The sequence below is a fragment of the Peromyscus californicus genome, unplaced genomic scaffold (genome assembly GCF_007827085.1).
Source record: "Peromyscus californicus insignis strain IS unplaced genomic scaffold, ASM782708v3 Scaffold_1__1_contigs__length_55948999, whole genome shotgun sequence".
Classification (NCBI taxonomy): Eukaryota; Metazoa; Chordata; class Mammalia; order Rodentia; family Cricetidae; genus Peromyscus; species Peromyscus californicus.
In genome coordinates, this window is record NW_026294492.1 from 51683854 (window position 1) to 51709931 (window position 26078).

The 26078-nt window shown below is 40.6% G+C and overlaps 1 pseudogene; it reads left to right on the forward strand.

The window, feature by feature from the left end:
• The first annotated feature begins 20534 nt into the window (after positions 1-20534).
• LOC128115231 (adiponectin receptor protein 1-like) lies at positions 20535-21997 on the forward strand (annotated as a pseudogene).
• Positions 21998-26078: the final 4081 nt, after the last annotated feature.

The window sequence follows — 26078 nt, forward strand, 5'->3', positions numbered from 1 at the left end:
ACCAGCATAACCTGGCCTATTTCTGGTTGGGATTGATTAAGTCCATCCTCCGGGCCTCTTCCTGCGGCATAGAGTCTGATTCTGCAAATATTTCCTGTTTCCCATAGGCCAGAATCTTTTAAATGAAAATTTCCAGGAAGCCTCAATTTCATAAACCGAGTTTTTGCAATTGAAATTCCTTTTTTCTGGCAACCAGGGGGCCAAACACAAGAGTATGCTCTGCATTTCCATCTGAAAAGATAAACCCCCCATATCTTTGCTTTCTCTAATACAATCAGACATTTAAAGTGGGCATCGGTGAGCAGAGGTCAAAATGAATATGGGTTGCTGCTCTGTGCTTACATTAAGTAATACCTTCCCTGTATCTGTCCTCCTTAGTTCCCAGGTCCAGGCCTAAGGGCAGTGGTGGTTGCAGCATGACCCTGTATTCATACAAAAGTAAGAATCAGGAGAAGGTAGAGGGATGGGGAGTAGAACAGCTTTGGGATCAAGGAGATCTAATTTTAATGGGTCCATAGTCCAGAGACATTCCACGTGGTAGCATCAGTGGCTTCTGCTTTCTTGACCTGGGTGTGGTGGATCCATGGTGTAGTAGCAGCTTCCTTTACAGCCATATTAGTGGAGAGAATCACCTTTTTGGGTTCTTTCCAGGTTAGTTCCAGTGCCACTTTGGCTACTTGCTTGATGCAGACAGTATCATTGGACTGGAACATGGGGAAGCTGTTGGTGGACTCATAGGTCACCTGGGTCTCTAGGATAGTTCATTGAACATAGCCTTTATGGAGGACTTGGGTGTTGGTAGTGACTTGAGAAATTAATGATTAGACTGTTCTCTGAACTGTTGTTTCTGATCCTGGGAAACATTGGGGGAGTTTTTTAAAACATATATAAATGGGGGGTTAAATCCATCCTTATATGGGGTGCAGCTGGCAGAAGCAAAGCAAAGGAAGGAGGCCTGTCCATTCTTTGGTAGACTGTAATGAGAGTTTTGTTAAAGTTTTTTTTTTTTTTAATTCATGTCCTGGCTATTCTTTTTACCAGTGCAGAACTCTGAGATCTGTATGCACAATGATGTTTTCAATCTATGTGTAAATCTCTGGCTGTTAATTGAGAGATTTCTGGTTATGAAAGTCAGACCATTGTTGGACTCCATTGCTAGGGGGAGCCCAAATTGTGGGACCAGTTCCTGGAGGAGGTTTTTAAGCTACTACTTGAGTTGTGTTAGTCTGGATGGGGAAACACTATTACTGACCAGGAAGGTGTATCTATCAAAACTAGCAAGTACTGTTATCCTCCCTGGGCAGGATGGATCTTGGTGAAGTCATTTTCCCAGAGTTCTTGGGGGTCTTGCTCTGTCATTTGGATGCTTTCCTGGGTAAGGGCTCTCTGTTTTGGATTGACTTGAGTACAAACCTGGCATCTGGCTGAGACATCCCTTGCTAGGCTGTCCAGTCTAGGTATAATATACCTTGGTCTGATTCAACTCTGAAAAGTTTTGTGAATACCACATGAGTAGCCTTTGAAGGTTAGTTACCAATAGTCAAGTCAGTTGTTTGGGGGAGAATGATCCTTCCCTCTGGTGTCCTCCATCATCCTGTGGTTTTGAACAGTCTGTTTTATTTTATCATGGAGTCTCAGGTAGTAAGGGGTCATGGTATGTCATGTGAATATCATTTGGCCTCCCCTGATTCCAGAATATCAAGAAACTCCACTGAAATGGTGGGCAGCTAGGTCAGAAGCCCAGCAGTGGAAGACAGTAATTTGTAGGGAAAGCCAAATAGCTTCTAGGATGGCCAAGATTTTTTAAAAGTCCTTTTTCCATGTGGTGAAAAGTCCTCTTTCTCTATAGATCATACTGTAGACATGCCTGACAGTAAAAACATAGTTACTGTCCATGTGTATGATGGAGGACTTTCCTTTTCCCCACCTGAGACCCTAGGTCAGATCAATCAGTTCTGCTCTCTGGGCAGAGGTGCCTAATTTTTTTCAGTTAATGGAACTTCTGTAGCTCCCAGGTTCCTGGTTTTATCTTTCATCTCTTGACAGTCATGGACGAGTACCTTTGTCAACACTCAAGTGGGTAGCCTTACCCATGTCATGTTGTGCTTTGAGTATAAGATCTTGATAGTTTTGGTGCCTGTCCTGGAACTCACTCTGTATAGACCAGGCTGGCCTCAAACTTACAGAGATCTGCCTTGCTCTGCCTCCTGAGTGCTGGGATTAAAAGTGTGCTCCACTGCCACCTAGTTGTTTCATTTCATTAAACTAGCATTAGCTTCATTTCTTGTTAGACAGATGGGCCAACCTGTAGGTACAGGGTCCAATCAACTTGACAAGTAAATCACAGTACATTTGCATGGCCCTAAAGTTTGGGTTACAACTCCTTTTGTCTTGTGTTTCGGGACAAACAGATGAAAAGGTTTTGAGACATCTGGAAATTCTATGGCTGGAGCAGAAATCATAGCTGTTTTTAAAGCCTTCAATTGTTTTTGTTCAGTCTCAGTCCACATTAGGGGATCAGGGCCCCCTTTGTGCTGGTGTATAGAGGGCTTGCCATTTTCAGAAACTCTGGTTCCAGAGGCATCAATATCCAGATGCACCCAGGAACTCTTGAGCCTGTCTCTTAGTCTTTGGAGTTGGGATCTGAAGGATGGCAGCAATGTTATTCTGAGACAGGCTTCTTTTGCCTCCCTTCAGCTGGTACTTAAGATAGGTAGGCTTCTACACAAGCGGATTTTCTTAGCCCACAGTTTGTAGCCCAAGTCTGTAACCCTTGTAGCTGTCCCTCAGTTGCCCTTTGCAATCTGTTTTCCCAGGGCACCTCTGGAGGAAGGGCAGGATTTCTACATTTAATGACTTTAACTCCTGGGGCAACCTGGTCCAGGTATGTTGCCCATTATAACTTCCCACTGGGTCTGTCCATATAAAAGCAAAGAGAGCTGACTCCACACTACCAATGGGAGGCTGAAGAATGCATTTTCAGGTCCAAGACAGTGCAGACCTGTTTCTCTGGAAGAACCAGACTCATGAGAATTAGAGGTCCCGGGTTTCTTCACAGGCAGGAGAGGCATATTCCAGGGTGACTGGCAGGGCACCAGGATGCCTGTCTCTTCAATCCAGGCAATATGAACTTCATTTTCCCCGTTTGTTTCCAGGGTCATTTGGTATTATTTATCTTTTGATTGGAGGCATAACTTTCAGCTAGGAGATATTCTTCTGACAGAGGGTAAGATAACAAATTTTTTCTGTGTATCTGTAGTCTATGTCTCATTATCAGAGAAGGTGAAGGTGGCTTTCAGTTTGTGCAGAAGCTCTTGTCCCAATCAGTTTATTGTTGTTAACAAACACCTTTTGAACTACCTCCCCCAACTGGGATCTTCTTTTACCATTAAAATATTTTTAAACTTTTATAACATTTTTCTAATACTCTAGCTGACTGGGTGACAAAGGAAATCTTTTTAGCCGCTGTCTTTAATCTTTCCTAAAAGTACTTAGTGAAATTTCTTAAAATGCCCTTGGTCAGAGTTGGACAGAAGGGAATATCTATTGTTTCCAGGCTGCGTTGCCTGGCAGCAATTCCCTTGTCCACCCAGGGGCAGTGTTTTCACATTTTTCAGAGAAAAAGAAGGGTTTTACAGATCACTGCTTGAAAAGAGACACAAATTATGAAAGAAAATACTGAAACTTTCTCTTTTTCTTAGGGCTCAGCCCAGGAGAACTTTTCCCTTTGCCTGGAACTGCTTAGAGCAGGCATGAAGTGGAGGGAATGCTCATCTGAGGAACTATTTCCCCTGACCCGTGTGCATTCTGCTTAGATGGCCGTGGGTGATGGGGCCTGGACTGAGGCCCTGCTGTAATTGTTACAACTCAGGAGGAAAATGTATCCTGACTTGTCTGGAAAGTCAGAATATACCTACAACTGTGATAGGAAGGCATCCTGGATACCTGAAGCTGTGAGGAGAAAGGTATCCTGACTTGTTGGGAAGGCAGGATATACGTGAAGCTGAGGTTCTGTTGGAGACAGTCTCCCCACAGGATGAGGCAATCCCCCTACTTTCCAAGAGAGAGAGAGACCTTAGAGTTGTGCTCTCTTCTGCCCCGCTATGGGAGCTTCCCAGCAGAGGTTTCTCTTTCTTCCTAGCTCCTGCCCAAGATGTTACTTCTGTTTCACTCTGCTAAAGGGTTATTCCCTGCAGAAATGTAGCAAAAGTTGTTAACTCTGCTCCACTTGCAAGGGAGTTTCCCAGCAGAGGTATCTGTTTCTTCTGCTCTGCCCCCCAAGGGAGTTTCCCATCAGAGATTCTGCTCCTCGCCTGTGAAAGATCTTCACCCAAAACTCTTTCAAGAAAGATTTATTTGGGAAGGAGGAATCAAGGAGAGTGGCTGCCTCTGCCAGGGTGATAGCTGATAACTGAACAGGCAGAGGGGCTTATTATTTAGGGCTTTTGTGTGTGTGTGTGTGTGTGTGTGTGTGTGTGTGTGTGTGTGTGTGTGTGTGTGTGTGTGTGTTTTATTTTTTTTTTTTTTTTTGGTTTTTCGAGACAGGGTTTCTCTGTGTAGCTTTGCACCTTTCCTGGATCTCGCTCTGTAGACCAGGCTGACCTCGAACTCACAGAGATCCACCTGCCTCTGCCTCCCGAGTGCTGGGATTAAAGGCCTGCGCCACCACCGCCTGGCTATTTAGGGCTTCTTAAGGGCAGAGTTTTTCCAGGGAGAAGATTTTCAGTAGAAGAATTGGTCAGATTTTGATGCCCTTGAGCTTGGAAAAGTTCATGCTCAGGGATTATTTTTTTTCTCTGCTCAGGGGTTGGTTGGTTTTTCTGCTCAAGAACTGGTTGGGTTCATGTCCAGTTGGTCTGGGACAGAGTTGGCTCTGGTTTCAGGGCCATGGTGTATTTCTTTCACTGGTCCTTTTTAGCCTTTTGATTCTAGTTTCAGGGCCAGGGTGTGTTTCTTTTACTGGCTCCGAGTTCAGGGTCAGGGTGGGTTTCTTTCACTGTCTCTGGTTTCAGGGCCAGAGTGGGTCTTTCACTGGCCCTTTTACCCTACACTAGCCCCTCCCATTTCCTCACAGGCACCAACACTGAATGTGAGAAGGAATCAAGCACAATAAAAGCTAGTGCTTCTGCTCCTAGAGTGGGACAGGTGGAGGGTTTTTCTTCACCTCTGGGAAACCTAGCCGAGCCAGAAGGATTTGGATCCCTAACAGGAGGGAGCACATGTCTCCACCTGGGTGGAGGAGGATGAGTGAAAGCCACTGGTCAATATAGGGAAAAAAAACTGGGAGAAACACATAGAAAGACATGTAGAGACACATACACAGAGAGACAGACATAGAATAAAAACAACCAGGGTGGCCATCACATATTCAACAACCTGAACAGATAGAGCTATCCAGTGACATTTGACATGGTTCCCAGACACTGGATCAGCATCCACATCTGACCTCTGCTATGTGTCCAAACAGAAGGCACCTCAACAAGACTTACCTCCAGGAGTGACAGAACAAGTGACTTTCTAATTTGTTTCCTTTGGGATTAGAGGTGTCAGATTCCCTCTGAAGCACTAGGCAGTAATTGGTCAAAGGTTGCCCTGGTGGAGTTTGAATAGGAATGACACCATAGACTCATGTGTTTGAAAGCTTGGCCTATGGAGTTTGGCATTATTAGGAAGTGAGGGCTTGTTGCAGTAGATGTGGCCTTGGTTTAGGAAGTGAGTCACTGTAGAGGTGGACTTTGAGATCTGTCTGTTTCAGTGTCCTGCTGCTGCTTTGCAGATAAAGATATAGAAATCTCTGCTCCTTCCCTAGCACCTTGTCTGACTGCATACCAGCATACTTCTTGCCATGATGATAATGGACTAAACCTGTGAACTGTAAGGCAGTTCCAATGAAATGTATTCCTTAATAAGAGTCAACATGGTCATGGTATCTCACAGCAATAAAATCCTAACAAAGATACCTGTGGACCTGGACTATCTCAGTTTGTGTACCTCCCAGTAGTCACTTGTCCACTGCACTTCTCTTTTGTCCAAGGGGCTCTGAGACCCCTGGTGTCTCTCAGAACACTGTGGGATCTCCAGAAATAAGAGTATTCACCAAAGTAGACTGCTCAGGCATTGGTTTAAGCCAATATAATGTCTTTCTTAGCCAGCCTGAGACTACACTGGGTGTTCTGGATCTCATTATAGCCCTGAGCCTTTTTTAGGATGAACTTTTAAGTATAAAAACTTTGTTTTGGGTTGACCTATTTTAGTTAAGAAGAACAGTTAGCCTGAAGTGGAACTACAGGAGGTAAAAAGAAAGGTTAATACATTTAGAGACTCTCCTGAAACTATGGACTTTGAAGGATTAGGCCTTTGTTTTTATTTTTGGCATGTGGTGCTATTTATGTGCTGAGTTTTACATATTGAATGGCACTTCCATCATGGAGTCAGTTGTGCTAAGGTCTGGGTCCCTGTTACAGTGCTGATATAAAGGTGTATTCTTTTGTGCTTGGGTCAGATGTTCTGTAAATATCACTCAGATCCATTTGGCTTATAATGCCTGGGAGCTTCAGTATTTCTCTATTTACCTCTTTTCTGGGTGGCCTGTCCATAGGTGAGAGTTGAGTATTGACATTTCCCAGTATCAATGTGTGAGGGTCAATATTTGATTTAAGCTGTAGTAGTGTTTCTTTTACAAATGTGGTGCCCTTTTGTTTGGGGAATAGATGTTAGAAATTAAAATGTCATCATGGTAGATTTTACCTTTGATAAATATATAGTGTAGCTAGAGTTTTCCTGCCTGGCCCACAGTCAGGACAAATCTCTCTCACCTGCCAGTCCCAAAGCCGCTCAGACCCAACCAAGTAAACACAGAGACTTATATTGCTTACAAACTGTATGACCGTGGCAGGCTTCTTGCTAACTGTTCTTACAGCTTAAATTAATCCATTTCTATAAATCTATACCTTTCCATGTGGCTCGGGGCTTACTGGCATCTTCACATGCTGTTTATCATCATGGCGGCTGGCAGTGTCTCTCTCACTCAGCCTTCCACTTCCCAGCTTTATTCTCCTCCTTGTCCCGCCTATACTTCCTTCTGCCTGACTACTGGCCAATCAGTGTTTTATGTGCCAACCAATCAGAGCAACACATTTGCCACACAAGACATCCCACAGCACTTCCCCCCCCTTTTTTTCCAAAAAGGAAGGTTTTAACCTTAACAAAGTAAAATTACATATAATTTGGGAATTTGGGCATAGCTTCTCTTACTACTTCCTGCTGGAGGGGGGCCCTGTATCTTATGGGGACACAAAGAAAATTTTAGAATTATGGAATAATCCATGAGGTTGTATTGTCTGAGCCAGTTGTCTTCAAACCATTCTGGATGATGAATCATCTGGGCCATGGTGTCATCAGAGACCTTTCAGGGGGTCTTGACTGATCAAACCTGATATATCTTAATCTGGAACAAATACATAGACTTTGGCTTTCTGTGGGAAAAAAAAGCAGAGTCTCCTTTCCAAAGCAACACATCCTTACATCCAAATTTTGAAGTCAAGGTGTCTTTAAAATATACATTTTGGTATAACTCAACAGCTTTTACAATCAAATTTTTTCTGCAGTTAAAAATCCCAAAGACAACACAATCCAGATTCTCTGTGTAATATTCATCTTCACGTTGCTTAATTTTTATATTAATTTTACTGTTTCTTTAAAGACTTTATTTTTTAAAACTATGTATTTGTTTATATAACTGTATATATCACCTTTTTTGTCTCTTTCAAGCCTACGTATATTCTACACACATTGTAAACTATTACATCTGAATCTGTCTTATTGTGAATCTATTGCTTTAAACTGCAGCAGCTGTGGCTGCTGGCTGTGCCCACCTCAGCTTCCCAACATGGCAGTAGTATGTTTTCCGCCAGCTCTGGGAGCTATCGTGGGTCTGTGCTTTTATCCAAGCAGCGTGTAGCCCAGAAACCTCTTTTTTTGTTTTGTACTAGCAAAGACTAAATCCACCACGCAGCTTAATGTGACACTTGCAGAGGCCTCATTCCCTCCATACTGTAGGTCGAGCACACACGATAGGAACCTGCCAGTAGCTCAAACCAGCAGCTGCCGCTCATTTGAGAGAGACAATTAGGAACTGTTTTTAGCTCCATTTTAGAATCCTTTTTCTCAGTTTTTAGGTGGAAACTCTTGCCACCACATTGGACGCCATTTGTAGCTTAAGTTTTCCTGCCTGGCCCACAGTCAGGACAAATCTCTCTCACCTGCCAGTCCCAAAGCCGTTCAGATCCAACCAAGTAAACACAGAGACTTATATTGCTTACAAACTGTATGACCGTGGCAGGCTTCTTGCTAACTGTTCTTACAGCTTAAATTAATCCATTTCTATAAATCTATACCTTTCCATGTGGCTCGTGGCTTACCGGCATCTTCACATGCTGTTTATCATCATGGTGGCTGGCAGTGTCTCTCTCACTCAGCCTTCCACTTCCCAGCTTTATTCTCCTCCTTGTCCCGCCTATACTTCCTCCTGCCTGACTACTGGCTAATCAGTGTTTTATGTGCCAACCAATCAGAGCAACACATTTGCCATACAGAACATCCCACAGCAATATAGTGTCCTTCTTCATCTCTTTTGATTGATTTCTGTTAGGAGAACCTCAGATGCATTTTATATTCTAATGGTTTTATTGGATGGACAATGAGGCCACCTTATTTATTTCCCGCTGTGAGGTAGGGATCAAACCCATATACTTCACATGTGATAGACAAATAATCTGCCACTGTGTCAGTTTATGTACAGAATTTTCTTCAGCCAGTAATGATGACTCACAGTTGTACTTCCAACACTTGAAAAGCTGAAGGAGGTCTCTAGCTTGAGACCAGAACAGAGAACAGAATAAGACCCTTTTCCAAATATATGAAACAATTTCCTCATATAGGACCAAGATCTCACCAGGACATGTGCTTTGTAAATTCTACAGTGTGTCATTGAGAAGTGAAATACAAAGTTGTCCTGGACCCAAATAGTGATGCCTGTTCCATGGTTAGCCTTTCCATTGGCAAGAGCTAAAGGATTTTAAAACTAATCTGTCACTTTCATTTTGATTTTGACCTTCTTCAAGAAGGTACCCTATGTCTCTCTATATATACTTTGATTTAATCAGTACATTTAGTTATCTGAGCATTTATTTATGTAGCATGTCATCCTAGTATTTTGGAGATGCAGAATATTCAAGACTAACCTGAAGCATGAATCTAATTGGTCTTATCAATAGAAACCTGGAGTCAGATATTATCATAAAAGCTGAAAGATCAGAGAAGCAAAGGAGCAGCCACAGTCACCTCTTACCTCTCCAAATCCTCAGAGTAAAAAGGGCCAAGCTCTTGTCTCCACCCTACCTTATCACTTCCTCTCTCTGCCTAATCATATCACTTCCTGTCTCCTGTCTGTACACACCTCCAGACCTGTATGATTAACTAGTGGCTAGCTCCACACTCTGATCTTCAGGAAAGCTTTATTTGTCAGAACACAAACAAAATATCACAACACTAACCTGGTCAAATAGTGTTGCATAACTTATTGAATGTATGAATGTATATTATTAAATAGATAATTCATACAATGAAAATGAAGTGCTTGTACATGGCACTATTTCTACCTTTCCCTAGATCTCATTTTAATCAATTGGGACATTTATGTGTTACTTAGAGACACTTTTTGAGACAGGATCTCACTGGGCTAAGACTGGCCTTGAACTTCTGATTCTCCTGCTTCTACCTCCCAGTTGGTGAGATTACAGGTGTCAGGTCTCCATGCCTATTTGACAAACACCTTTCACTAAAGGCTTAATTTAGTGAGAGCTCTGTTCTGCATGCTGCAGTCCTTAGCCTCATACTCAATATTTTATTTTCAGAGACATACATAATTATATAGGGATATGATAGATGCAACATGACAAGGAAGGACTGTTCATTTGATCCTATAGACTCTTGCTTGTAGAAAGAAATTCCTGATTCCTTTAGGTACAGCCATTGTTTGGGCATTCTGAAAGTATTCTTACTCTAAGATAAACATGCATATGTGTTCTGTTGGTAATAACAATCAGAAAGTGAAGCTACATTGTAGTTGTATTTAAACAGTTTTCAGAGACTGGAAAGATGAGTAAGCTGTGAGTATGCATATGGAGTTTCCTGAAGACAGAGTTGAGTTCCCAAGTCCAGGATGACAGTTTGTTTGATGACGAAGGAAGCTGATACCTATTCCAGACAATACAAAGAATCAATGAAACAAAGAAAATGTTCCTAGAGAAAATCAACAAGATAGACAAACCCTTATCCAAACAAACTAAAACATGGAGAATGAATATCCAAATTAAGAAAATGAGAAGTAAAAGGGGGAACACAACAATAGACAAAAAGGAAATCCAAAGCATCATTAGGTCATACTTTAAAAACTGTACTCCACAAAATTAGTAAATTTAAAAGAAAATGACAGTTTACTCAATGGATACCAAAGTTAAGTCAAGATCAGATAAACTATTGAGAAACTATAACCCATGAGAAAATAAAAGCAGCCATTAAATGTCCCCCAACCAAAAAAAAAAAGCCCAGAGCTAGACAATTTTATATGGTGATATTTAATTTGTACTGTAATGTGATTTTAATTGCATGTTAATAAATAAAGTTGCCCGGGGATCAGAACTATTAGAGCCATAGCAAAAGCTGGGCATTGGTGGTGCATGCCTTTAATCCCAACACTTGGTAGGCAGAGCTAGGTAGATCGCTGTGTGTTCAAGGATACAGCCAGCATTGGAGACACATGCCTTTAATCTCAATATCAACCATAGAAGACCTGGAGGTCTGTACAGACAGGCAGTGACGAGGCAGTCATGTGTTTGGGTTCACAACCAATGAGAAGGCAGAACAGAAAGTCTATATAAAGACAAACAGACAGGAAGTAGCTCTCTTTCAGAGAGGTCTCTTGGCTGAAGAGGCTAGCTGCAGCAGGCGGGTAAGGCCCTTAGCTCTGATCTTTTGGCTTTCTTCTTTGCATTGGTTCTGTGTTTCTTATTTAATAAGACGGTTGGTTACATCTATATTTGGCACCCAACATGACAAGAATCCATTAAAAACTGCTTGGCTTGGCTTGGCGGCAGGTCCAGTTTCTGGCCTGGGGGGCCCAGCTCCCTAGCTTGGGCCCAGGTCGGCTTGGTCTCAGGCCGAACTGACTGTAGCCCCAAGCGGTTGCATTCAGCTGGAGCTACTTGCTTAAAGCTGGTGCTACAAACAACTCAGGCCTGCCCTCCTGAACAGGGCCCCTGCCTGTAAAGCCAACGCACATGGTTGGAGCTTAAGGAAGCCAGAGCCAAGGCTTGACTCGGCTCAAGTGGGAACACGTGGCTGGATTCAAGCTCTTAGCCAGAACTTGTGGCTACACTTTCTCTCTCTCTCTCTCTCTCTCTCTCTCTCTCTCTCTCTCTCTCTCTCTGTCTCTCTGTCTCTCTCTGTCTCTCTCTGGATTCACACCTTGGACACTAGGTGGCTGTTTTGAAATTCCCTCAGGTTTCTACTCTTCTATGCAGACTTGGTAAGTCAAATAAGAAACCAAATATGTTAAAGGAAACTATTTAAAGGAGAATTTTTCCACATTAAAAAAATGGGTTTTATGTGGATATTGGAAGAAAATTGGGGTTTGTTTGAAATTTTAGGCAGTCTGACAATGGAACAACTATATGAGAAGATTAATATTGATCAAATTATGAAGTTTATTACTTTTCTTATCCTCATTTACTATTTAAAAAGATAGTCAATTTAAGTGCCAGGATAACAGTTTTAGAAAAACCTGTTAAACCTGTAAAAATGAATTATAGAGAAATTCAAATTCAGACAGAAGAAATTAACAGTGAAGTTGTTTCAAGATTGGATCATAAGGTCACAGAAAGAAAGCCTGTTTTCACACAGTCACCCTTAATTTATCTGGTAGCCGTAGAGCAGCTACCTGGTGAAGAGAATAGACAAACTACTTGGATTCCAATTGAAATGTTAGACTTCCGAAGATTTAAGGAGGCAATAGCATCTTATGCATGCATTCCCCATACGTAAAGCAAATGTTAAACACCTTGTCAACTTATAATAGGATTCTACCACAGGACTGTCGGGAGTGGCACAGGCTGTTCTAGAACCCGGACAAAACTTCCAGTGGAAAATGTGGTTCAAGAATGAGGCTAAAAATATAGAAAAACAATGGAGGGATAAAGGAACACAAGTGTGCCAAGATCAGCTTATTGGAGAAGGCCAATATGCTTCAGTACAAACACAATGTTTATATGATGTCTAAACCCTAATTCTATGCCAAATGGCAGCCTTGAATGTATGGGATAGAGTTGAGGAACCAAGAAAAAAACTGAGTCATTTACAAAGGTTATTCAAGGCCCAAAAGAATCTTTCACAGATTTCTTACAAAGATTGACTTCAGCAGTAAAGAGAATGGTCCTGAATTCAGAAGCCAGTCAGATAATAATTGAATCTTTGGCTTTTGAGAACACAAATGCAGCGTGCAAGAGAATAATCAGGCCATTAAAGGCAAGATCTGCACCCTTGGAAGATTGGATTAGAGACATGGTTAATGTTGAGGCTCATGACCATAATGATATGTGGGTAGGAGAAGGAATTTCAAAAGGTTTGAGAAATGTTAGATGTTTTGGATGTGGAAAGCAAGGACATTTGAAAAGGGACTGTAGACAGGTCATTCCTAGAAACAATGTTTCTTCAAGGAACACTGGTAACAGAATGCCCCTTCCTTCTGCAGTATGCAGAAGCTGTGGTAAGGGAAAACACTGGACCAACGAATGTAGATCAACAAGGGATAGACAAGGTAATCCTTTGCCTCAGGCTTCAGGAAACTCCCAGAGGGGCCTCAGGCAGGCCCCCACAGTAAATCTAGTTAAAACCTTTCCTGCAGTTGTAGAGGAAACCCCTACTCACAGCAATTAAATAACCAAATGCCTATTGGAATAAATCATACTGGTCAGGATGATGAAACAGAGAGAATAGAAAATTCAGAAAAAAACATAAAGAAATTTTTTTGGCAAACTTCTATTAATGAACAAAGACCAAAATTATCGATAAAAATAAATGGTGTTTGATGTCTGGTCTGGTAGACACAGGTGCGGATGTTACCATAATTGCACCAGAATTTTGGCATCCAACTTGGCCTCTTCAGGAGGTAAACGGTCAACTGTTAGGAACTGTGACATTATCTCAGGTGAAACAGAGTGAAAGATGGTTTGAATGTATAGGTCCAGAAGGACAGAGAGGAAAATTAAAACCATATATGGCTAACATAGCTATGAACCTGTGGGGTCGAGACTTATTGCAACAATGAAATAATCAGATTAACATCCCTCCAATCTCAGAAACAAATCATAAACTAGCACATGTTTCTGAGAGAAATATTAGAAGATATTATTCTAATGAGTGGTCACCAGCCATCCATATTATACAAGAACAGGGCACAACAACTGATGATTTTCCAAAGACACCAACAGCTCTGCCTTTAAAATGGTTAACAGACAAGCCTATATGGGTACAGCAATGGCCTTTAACAACAGAGAAACTCCAGGCTTTAGAAGGGCTGGTGGAAGAACAGTTAAATGCTCATCATATTGAAGAATCAACCAGCCCTTGGAATTCTCCTGTATTTGTTATTAAAAAGAAATCTGGTAAATGGAGAATGGTAACAGACCTTAGAGCAATTAACAAAGTAATTCAGCCAATGGGCTCTCTACCATCTGGAATTGCTTGGCCTACTCTGTTACCAAAAGGATGGCCTCTCATAGTTATTGATTTAAAAGACTGTTTCTTTTCAATACCCTTACAAGAAAAAGACAGAGAAAGATTTGCTTTCACAGTGCCTACTTATAATAATTCTCAACCGGTTAAAAGACTTCAATGGAGGGTCCTCCCACAGGGAATGTTGAATAGCCCAACTCTGTGCCAGTATTTTGTACAACAGTCATTGGAAGTGGTACGTAAAAAATTTCCTAAATCTATAATTTATCATTATATGGATGATATTTTACTAGCTGACTCAAATGCAGATGCTTTAAAAAGAATATTTGAAGAAGTAAAGAAAATTTTGCCTTCCTGGGGATTATAAATTGCTCCTGAAAAGATACAAAGAGGAGATTCTACTAATTATTTAGGATATAAAATAGAGCTACAAAAAATTAGACCCCAAAAGGTGCAAATTAGGAGAGATCGACTACAGACTCTTAATGACTTTCAAAGATTATTTTGAGACATTTCTCATCTACAAACTATTGATGGGGTAAAAAATGATGAACTGAATACTTTGTTGAAAATCTTAGAAGGTGACAAGGACTTAAATAGTCCAAGGGAATTATCACCTGAAACTGAGAAAGAATTGGCCTTGGTAGAAAAGAAAGTACATGAAGGGCACGTGGATTGTACTGATACAAAGCTGGATTGCATTTTGGTTATTTTACCTTCTAGGCATTCTTCTAAAGGAATATTAATGCAGAGGGAAGATATTATATTGGAATGGATATTTTTACCAAATAAACCAAATAAAAAAATCAAAAACTTATGTGGAAAAAATCTCTGACTTGATTTGGAAAGGAAAATTGAGACTTCATCAATTAGCAGGAATAGACCCTGCAGAAATTGTCATACCTTTAACTAAGGAGGACATTGAAAAATTATGGACAGAAAGTGAATCTTGGCAAAAAGCTTGCAGTAATTTTTTGGGAGAAATTAACAGCAAATATCCCAAAAGCAATAGAATTGATCTTATAAAGAGAGCTGATTGGAATTTGCCTCGATTTATATGGGAAAAACCCATATCTGGAGTTCATACATTTTATACAGATGCCAATAAACAAGGAAAGGCAGGTTACAAATCAGAAAATTTAAGTAAAGTGGTTCAAAGTCCTTATAATTCAGTTCAAAAATCAGAATTGTATGATATTCTGTTGGTATTAATGGATTTTTCAGAACCTCTCAACATAGTAACTGACTCTCAGTATGCTGAAAGAGTAGTATTACATATTGAGACTGCAGAATTTATCCATGATGCTTCATAATTAACTTCACTATTTATTCAATTACAAGATACAATCAGGAAAAGGAGTCATCCTTTATCTATAACTCACATCCGATCCCATACTGGTCTGCCAGGCCCTCTAGCACAAGGCAATGATGAGATTGATAAATTATTGATAGGAAATGTGCTGGAGGCCTCAGAATTTCATAAAAAACATCATGTCAATAGTAAAGGTTTAAAAAAGGATTTTTCCATAACCTGGCAACAAGCCAAAGAAATAGTAAAGAAATGTCCTACTTGTTCCTTCTACAATCAAACACCATTACCAGCAGGATGTAACTCAAAGGGTACTCAGAGGAATGAAATCTGGCAGATGGACATGTTTCACTTTGCAGAATTTGGAAAACTGAAATATGTACACCATACCATCGGTACTTATTCAGGATTTCAATGGGAAACTGCTTTGAGTTCTGAAAAAGCTGATTCTGTAATCACTTAATTTGCTAGAAGTTATGGCCATCATGGGCATACCTGCACAAATCAAACCTGACAATGCTCCATCATATGTCTCTGTTAAAATGAAACAGTTTTTTTGCTTATTACAATATAAAGCATATTACAGGTATACCACATAATCCTACAGGTCAAGCAGTTATAGAAAGATCAAACAGAACTCTAAAGTATATGCTAAATAAACAGAAATGGGTAACAAAACCCCCAGAAATAGACTGCATAATGCTCTATTAACTTTGAATTTTCTCAATGCCAATGAGAAAGGAACAGCAGCTGCAGAGAGACGTTGGATAAAAGAAAAAACTACAGAATTATATCAGCCTATATACTTCAAGGATGTGCTGACCTCAGAATGGAAACCAGGATATGTGTACATTGGGGATGAGGTTTTCCTTTTGTTTCTACAGGAGAAGATAAGCTGTGGGTACCATCAAAATTGATAAAGGTTCGATTTGAACAAGAGAGACCTCTTAATTAGAGGAGGTGATAGTTCATCAACCACCATGAACATCCAATTTAAACTAACTTGTACCAGTAACACATGCCTTTTCATTTAATCAGATAATAGCTTGCCAAAAAGGAACATCCCCAAAATTAGTCTTGGAGAAAGGTTTTTGTTTTTGTCTTTTAGGAGAATGAAGGTTAAGTAATCTGAAGAACACTGGACAAATGAGACAACTGAAGAAAAGGGACAAATCATCTATCCCAGGAAACAGAGTGAAATGGCGTATGGGTATATCATCTAAAAAATTTTATAAGTCTTCCTAAATGTTTGTTTCTGCTCTTCTCTAAAGATTTAACACTATTGGTCTTCTAATAGTCCCAATTCAATTAAAATTTAAAGCTGACTTTGGAGTTGGAGAATGGCTCTCTCTTTCTTTAAACTCAAGCATGTTGTTAAAAGAAAAATGCAAACTCCCTGTATCATGCCAGAAGAAAAGAGCCATCTTCTGCTATGGGACAGGAGAAAAGCCAAATTAATTAAGGGACTATTGTATTACTAATCTCAACTCTTTGATTCTATTCTGATTCTTTAAACTTTTCTTAAAGTATGAATTTTATATCAAAATTTACAAGATTAATATATAGATACATATACATTTTAAACTTTGTTAAGATATGAATGGTCATATAGAGTACTAACTAATTCTAGAAAGAAAAAAGGCTCCAATTAGCTGCATATATATGTCTTTGTGTTCAAGTCCCTTAACAGTTTCCTGCAGGAAATTATGGCCAGGCCTAACATCAACTGAAGTTTCCAGGAAGAAGATGGGGCCCCACAAAAACAACAATTCCAAGTGGACAATAATAATACAATTAAGCTGACAAACATCATCTACTGATCAGCTTTGGACTACAAAGCGCTCAGAGCAATTTTGAGATGGCTAGCTGAGATGATCCAGTCTCAAAGACTACTTGAATAAGGACTTGAGATAAACTCTGAACTTTGGCATTATACACAGACTGGATAATGAAGGATATAGTTACCTTTCCTAGAATTTGACAATTAATCTAAAATTTTTCTTTTCAGGATAAAGATACCTTTGCCCATACCCAGCAGGAAGCAATTTTAAGAATACGACACCCACATTCCCAAAGAGGTGGTGTGGGGCAGGTGGTTTTTGGTCTTTTAATGGGTTTTGGGTCTGGGATAATTTTCATTGATTAGGGGGGTTGGTTACAAGTTGTTGTCAAGGGTAAGGAAAAGGGCTAAGCAAAGGAGATTAGATTTAAGGTTCTTGTTTAAAAAAAGAAAAAGAAAAAGAAAAAGACAATTACTAGTTTTAAATACCTTACATTGGATTGGATTGTTTTATATTGTATACAAATTATATATATTGAAATTGATATTGTTAGAAAATGCTATATGTATATTTCTAATTGTACTTATACCATTCATTTAGCAATGTAATGCAATTTTCTGATCCTTGAATGTTATTATTACCAACTATTAGGATATAAAGAAATGGACGTTAGTAGTTAGACATTATAATAGAACTTGTAGTCATATTAGGTATGCTTTAAAAATTGAGCAGATATATTTTAGATAGACAGGTCATCTTCAAACTCTTCAGAGATCTACAGAATATGGCATTTAAAATATTTTAATAACTTAGAAAATTTTTCTTTTTTGTTATGACTGTGAGACATGTCGGCTCCTGGCATGTACATGGCAGTACCAATCTACTTCAGAGAAAATATGGGCATTGAAGAAACTGCATATGGAGTTAACTTTCATTGTGGCAAAAGTTAGCCACTGGACAACAAAGTATCCTTGAATAAATAGGACAAAATGGACAGACAGGATATGAAACAAAGGACTACCAATTCTTGCCAAAACAAGTGTGGTTATGGCTTTATCAAAAGGCATCTTCTGAGGCCAAGACAATATGGCACCATCCCTGAAGTGGCCTTCCCAATCCGGAAAAGGTACAGTGCCCTTTTCTTCGAAGGCAGCTGAATAGGCAGTGGACCGATGGCTTCTGATGTACAATGGAACAGCAGCTGAAACAGTTATTCTTGAAGAGTAACTAAGCTCATGTACTGTGGGATGTTCTGTATGTCAAATTACTCTGATTGGTCAATAATAAAACACTGATTGGCCAGTGGCTAGGCAGGAAGTATAGGCGGGACTAACAGAGAGGAGAAAAGAAAGAACAGGAAAGCGGAAGGAGACACTGCCAGCTGCCACCAAGACAAGCAGCATGTGAAGATGCCGGTAAGCCACAAGCCACGTGGCAAAGTATAGATTTATAGAAATGGGTTAATTTAAGATATAAGAACAGTTAGCAAGAAGCCTGCCACGGCCATACAGTTTGTAAGCAATATAAGTCTCTGTGTTTACTTGGTTGGGTCTGAGCAGCTGTGGGACTGGTGGGTGACAGAGATTTGTCCTGACTGTGGGCAAGGCAGGACAACTCTAGCTACATTCACGCCTCTCAATAGTAGAATGGCATTTAATAGAGGGATATGGAGAAGAACGGGATGCTAAGATAAAGCCACATACACACATAGCCAAGAAGAATGGACAGCTGAATTCAAAAAACATCAACAATTTCCAGAATTTAAAATCCTGAATCATGACATGACACTAGTGGAATTCAGGTGTTTCTGGTACATGGACTGCTCTTACCCAATGTGAGGTCGAACTATTGACCTTGTGTACATCCTACTTCACAAATGAGTCTGTCAGATATGCTAAGCCTATAGGCTGAAGATGATGCCCCAACACTGCGGAGAAACCTCAGATGACTGCCCAAGCAGCTGGCTGTTTCTGTCAACTCACAATTTTTTGGAAGTTGCTTGCATGTACTTCCTGTTTTTATTTTTGTTAGCTTATATTATTTCCTTCTTGGGTCTCTGAGGGAGTTGAAGATTAGTTAGTTATAGTTGAAGATTAATTAGGATAGAAAGTGAATTAGATACATTTTGGACTTACCAAAATAGGATAGATAATGGAATTATTTTCTCTGAATTATATTTCTCTAAATTTCTCTGAATTTTCTCTGAATTATTTTCTCAAATACAAATGGACTAGACATTGTTTAGGTATTTATTACTTGTATATATTGTATATAGTTATTGTACTTTTGTATATAGTTTTTTTATGTTAGTTATAACCTTTTTCCTTTTTTCTTTTTATTAAAATAGTAAAGGGGGAATATGGTGATATCTTATTTGTACTGAGATGGGATTTTAATTGTATGTTAATAAATAAAGTTGCCCGGGGGTCAGAACTATTAGAGCCATAGCAAAAGCTGGGCATTGGTGGTGCATGCCTTTAATCCCAACACTTGGTAGGCAGAGCTAGGTAGATCGCTGTGTGTTCAAGGATACAGCCAGCATTGGAGACACATGCCTTTAATCTCAATACCAACCATAGAAGACCTGGAGGTCTGTACAGACAGGCAGTGACGAGGCAGTCATGTGTTTGGGTTCACAACCAATGAGAAGGCAGAACAGAAAGTCTATATAAAGACAAACAGACAGGAAGTAGCTCTCTTTCAGAGAGGTCTCTTGGCTGAAGAGGCTAGCCGCAGCAGGGGGGTAAGGCTCTTAGCTCTGATGTCTTGGCTTTCTTCTTTGCATTGGTTCTGTGTTTCTTATTTAATAAGATGGTTGGTTACATCTACAGTTTTAGCACAGATTTCTACTATACTTTCAAAGAAAAGATAATGCCAATACTCCTAAAATTATTCCACAAAATAGAAACAGAAAGAACATTCCCAAATTTATTTTATAAGGCCACAGTCACCCTGATACCTAAACCACACAAATATTCAACAAAGAAAGAGAGTTGCTGACCAATTTCATTTACTAGAAAGATGTAAAACTACTCAATAAAATATTTGAAAAACAAATCTAAGAACATATTAACAAGATTATCCACCATGACCAAGTAGGCTTCTTCCCTGCATGCAGGGATTTTTCAACATACAAAAATCAATAAATGTAAATCACCATATAAACAAACTGAAAGAAAAAACCCACATGATCATCTAATTAGATACCAAAAAGCCTCTGACAAAATTCCACACCCCTTCATGATAAAAGTCTTGAAGAATAGGGATACAAGAAACATACTTTAATATAGTAAAGATAATTTACAGCAAGCCTAGAGCCAACATCAAATTAAATTCAGAGAAACTCAAAGCAATTCCACAAAAATCAGGAACAAGAGAAGGCTGTCAACTTTCTTGTTATCTATTCAACACAGTATTTGAAGTTTCAGCTAGGGCAATAAGACAACTGAAGGAGGGCACCGCAGGAATGCCTGGATCGGAGCGGGTTGGGGGGCGGTGAGGTAGCGCTGAGAAGGTGACGCCATGCGGTCGCGAGGCCCTTCCGTGGTGGGGAGGGCGTTGAGGATCGGGCGCCCCTCGGCCGCAGGCCACCTCCAGTGCCACGGGATGTAGCACCCGGGGCCGCGGCCCCCAGCAGAGGCAGCCAGCCCGGCCTGTCCACCATCACAGGAAGATCTCTGCCCCCCGGGGCTGAGAGACCCCAACCTTTCCTCAAGCTGAAGCTGCAGGGTATTGAGGTAGCAGCCAGATGTCTTCCCACAAAGGGCCTGTGGTGGCACAGGGCAATGGGGCTCCTTCTAGTAACAGAGAAACTGTCACGGTGGAACTGGCTGAACTGGGACCCCTGCTGGAGGAGAAGGGCAAATGGGCAACCACCAGTCCAGGCAAGGCTAAAGAAGAACAGACATGCCCGGTGCCTCAGGAAGAGGAGGAGGAGGTGCGGGTGCTGACACTTCCTCTGCAGGCCCACCATGCCATGGAGAAGATGGAGGAGTTCATGTATAAGGTCTGGGAGGGACGCTGGAGAGTCATCCCATATGATGTCCTTCCGGACTGGCTGAAAGACAACGACTACCTGTTACACGGCCATAGACCACCTATGCCTTCCTTTCGGGCTTGCTTCAAGAGCATCTTCCGCATCCATAAACTGGCAACATCTGGACCCATCTGCTTGGTTTTGTGCTGTTCGTCTTTTTGGGAATCTTGACCATGCTCAGATCAAATATGTACTTCATGGCTCCCCTCCAGGAGAAGGTGGTTTTCGGGATGCAGTACTCGGCCTCAGCTTCTCCTGGCTCTTCCACACTGTCTATTGTCATTTAGAGAAAGTCTGTCGGACTTTTTCCAAACTGTACTATTCAGGGATTGCTCTACTGATTATGGGGAGATTTGCCCCTGGCTCTATTACTTCTTCTGCTGCTCCCCACAGCCACGGCTCATCTACCTCTCCATCGTCTGTGTCCTGGGCATTTCTGCCATCATTGTGGCACAGTGGGATTGGTTTGCCACTCCTAAGCACCGGCAGACACGAGCAGGAGTGTTCCTGGGACTTGGCTTGAGTCGTGTTGTACCCACCATGCACTTTACAATTGCTGAGGGCTTTGTCAAGGCCACCACAGTGGGCCAGATGGGCTGGTTCTTCCTCATGGCTGTGATGTACATCACTGGAGCTGACCTGTATGCTGCTTGGATTCCTGAGCGCTTCTTTCCCGGAAAATTTGACATATGATTCGTCTCATCAGATCTTCCACGTCCTGGTGGTGGCCGCAGCTTTCGTCCACTTCTATGGGGTCTCCAACCTTCAGGAATTCTGTTAAGGCCTAGAAGGTGGCTGTACCGATGACTCCCTTCTCTGAGCCTTCCCACCAGAGGGTGGAGGAGGAACTTCCCAAGTGCTTTTAAAAATAACTTCTTTGCTGAAGTAAGAGGGAGAGTCTGAGTTGTCTGTTTCTAGAAGAAACCTCTTAGAGGATTGAGTACCAGTCAGCCTCAGCTCACTGTCACAGCCACCGGGCAATAAACCTCCCCTTTCCATTCCCTGGCTGGGATCCACTCCTCATCAGGCCCCTCAGCAAGGACTACTGGTCCTTCCAGGATAGTAGCTCATGTTGAGATTTCACCCATTCCTCCAGCCATTTTGGGGAAAAAAAATATGAACTGGGATTCTTCAGAAATTATGTTTTGTTTTATCTTGAAGAAAATATCCCTCCCTTACACCCATCCTTACTTTGTAACCTGGCTGATAACAGGCCACCCATTTTTGTAGCTCACTTTTCAAAAAACAATTATAACCTGATCCTGTCTTTCTAGGACCTAGATCTGCTTATATGGAAGGACAGATGAAGTCACCGCCTTGATGTAGCCTGGCTAATCATGGAAGTATGTCCAGGCTTCAAGTAACTTGAGTTTAAAACCTTTTTTTTCTTGGCAGAGTAATGTAAAATTGAAATGGGGAAGATATTTAATATTTAATACTAAGCTTTAAAAAGAAACCTGCTATCATTGCTATGTACCTTGATGCAAAGACTATTATGATAATAAAAGGAAGTACAGACAATGCTTGGCATTCAAAAAAAAGACAACTGAAGGAGATTAAGGGAAAGGAAGAAGTCAAAATATCACTATTTGCAGATTATATAATAGTATACATAATCATCCCCAAAAGTTCTACCAGAGAGCTCCTACATCTGATAAACACCTTCAGTGAATGGTTGGATACAAGATTAACTCAAAAAGACTGGTGGGCCTCCTATGTACAAATGACAAATGAACTGAGAAAGAAATCAGGAAAAAACAGCTTTCACAATAGCCTCAAATTACGTAAAATATCTTGGGTTTTCTCTAACCAAGCAAGTGAAAGACTTGAATGATAAAACTTTAAGTCTTTGAAAAAAATGGAAAAAGTTATCATAAGATGGAAAGATCTCTCATGCTCACAGATTGGTAGGCTGACCAAAATAAAAATGGCTAACCTACCAAAAGCAATCTACAGATTGAACACTATCCCCATCAAAATTCCACCACAATTCTTTATGTATCTGAAAAGGATGATTCTCAACTTTATATGGAAAATCAAAAACCTAGGATAGCTAAAACAATCCTGAACAATAAAAGAAGATCTGAAGACAACACCATTTCTGACTTCAAGGTAGACTATAGTTATAGTAATAAAAAACCACATAATACTGACAAAAAAGGATACATTGATCAATGGAATTGAATTAAAGATACAAATATACATCTGTACATTAATAGACACTTGATTTTTGAGAAAGAAGACAGAAAGAGAGAATTGGGAAAAAAAGAGAGCATCTTCAACAAATGATGCTATGCAAAGGAGATGTCCATACATAGAAGAATACAAACAGATTCATATTTATTGCCCTGCACAACACTCAAGTCTAAGTGGATCAGAGACCTCAACATAAAAGCAGATACACTAAACTTGATAGAAGAGTAAGTGGGGAATGGCCTGAATGAATTGGCACAGGAGACAACTTCCTAAACATCAATAGCACAGGTACTGAGGTCATCAATTAGTAAATGGAACCTCATGAAACTGAAATGCTTCTGTAAGGGAAAGCATGCTCAATAGGACAAAATGGCAGCCTACAGAATGGGAAAAGATTTTCACTAACTATACTTCACATCTGACAGAGGCTTAATATATAAAATACACAAAGGACTGAATAAACTAGACATTAACAAACCAAACAATCCAAGAAAAAATGAGGTACCTATCTAAATAGAGAATTGTCAATAGAGGTATCTCAAATGGTTGAAAATCACTTGAAGAAATGTTCAACATCCTTAACCATCAGGAAAGTGAAAATTAAAACAACATTGAGATTCCATCTTAACATATTTCAGAATGAATAAGATCAATAACACAAGTGACAGCTCATACTGGTGAGGATGTAAAGAAAGGGGAACACTCCTCCATTGCTAGTGGGAATGCAAACTTGTCCAACCACTATGGAAATCATATAGTGGTTCCTCAGAAAACTGGGAATAAATCTACCTCAAGACACAACTATACCACTCCTGGGCATATACCCAAAATATGCTCCATCCTACCACAAAGAACCTTGCTCAGCTATGCCCATACTGGCTTTATTCATAATAACCAGAAAGTGGAAACAACCTACATGTCCCTTAACTGAAGAATGGATAAAGAAAATGTGATACATTTACCCAATGGAGTATTACTCAGTTGTTAAAAGAATGACATCATGAAATTTATAAGCAAATGGATTGAACTAGAAAAAAATCATCCTGAGTGAGATAACCCAGACCCAGTAAGACAAACTGGGTATGTACTCACTTATAAGTGGATATTAGCTGTAAGTAAAAGATAATCATACTACAATCCACTGACTGACCCGGAAAGGTTAAGTAACAAAGAAGTCTCTAAGGGAAACAAATGGATCTCCATGGAAGGGGACATATAATAAATTTTGTGGGTTGACTAGGTGTGAGTGGGAATGGGAACAGGGGGTATCACACAGGGAGCAGGACTGAGTGAATACTGGGAGAGATGACGGGAATTGGAAGACATTTGGGGGTTGACGTAGAATCTTAGTGCCATAGAATCTCCCAGGATTCTATGAGGATGACCTGAGCAAGGACCCCCAATAATGGGTGCTACAGAGCCTGAACTTACCATCTTCTGTAGCCAGGCAACTTCCAGGAGTGAGATTGAGAAACCAACAAAACCACAAAATCTTTAGCCCACAACCTGTCCTGCAAGCAAATGTGCTATGGCAGGGCAATGGTGGCTCAGAGCATTTGGGAATGGCCAGCCTATGACTGGTCTAATTTTAGGCCCATGCCACAAGAGGAAGCCCATGTCCAACACTCCCCAGAAGACCAGGAACTAGAAAAATAATCAATAACACTATTCCTAATGATATCTTTACATACTCATAGATGAGTACCTAGCCCAATGGTCATCAGAGAGATTTCCTCTGGCAACTGATGGGAGCAGGTGCAGAGATCCACAACCAAACATTAGGTGGAGAGAAAACCCAAGTTGGACATCTCCACTGGGACTCTCACCTTGGATTTCAGGGAATCCTGCAGAAGACAGAGCAAAAGACTTGTAGGAACAAGAGGAGTTGAGGACACCAGGAGAACATAGCCCATGAAATCAACTAAGCAGGGCTCAAAAGGCAATCTTGGAGCCTGCATGGGTCTGTGCTAGGTCCTCTGCATATGCGCTATGGTTGTTAGCACATTTTTATTGTGGGCCTCCTAATATTGGGCATTGGTGTATCTCTGATTTTTCCACATGCTCTTATGGCTTTTTCCCTACTACTGGGTTGTGTAGCCCAGCCTTTATATAAACGATTCTTATTGTATCTTTTAGTGCAATGTTCACTTGATATCTCTGGGAGGCTTGCTCATTTCTAATGGGAAATGGAGGAGGAGTGGATTTGTGGGGGAGATTTTGTGGGGGATCTGGGAGGGGTGGAGGGAGGGGAAACTGCTGTGGTGATGAATTCTATGAGAAAAGAATGAAGGGGCTGAAGATATAGCTCAGTTGGTGGCATACTTGCCTAGCATGCGTGAAGTCCTGTTCCATCAAGGGGACAAGGATCAGGATGCCTGTAATCTCAGCATTTGAGAGGTGGAGGTAGAAAGATCAAAAGTTCAAGGTCATTTTTTGATACATTTTTGAGGTCAGCTTGAGTATATATAAGACACTGCCTCAAGAAACAAGAACACAAAAAGAATCACACAAGGCTATCCCAGAAGAAAGAAGAACAAAGGATTTGACGTACTTGCAATAAGAGGGTTATGAAAGGCCACAAATCTGAATTAGGTATCAATTTCATTCATAGTCAAAAGAAAGGGCAACCTGGATGTGAAAACTGAACTATATCTCCTCCTAGTTCTATATGTACACTTACCACTGAACAATCTTTCAAGTCCCTGGAAACTCAGCACAACATGCCTTCAATTTATTAATGTTATTACTTTGGAGATGCAACCATATTACCAGCATAAGACATGTACATGCTTATCTTGGAAGAAAAAGACTTTTAGAATTCTTCAACAATGGCTGTATCTAAGGGAAACAGGAATTTATTGTCCATAAGCAAGAGATGATAGGATTTAATGAAAAGTCCTTACATGTCAAGTTATGTCCATCACATCCCTATCAAATTACGTATGGCTCAAAAAATTAAATATTG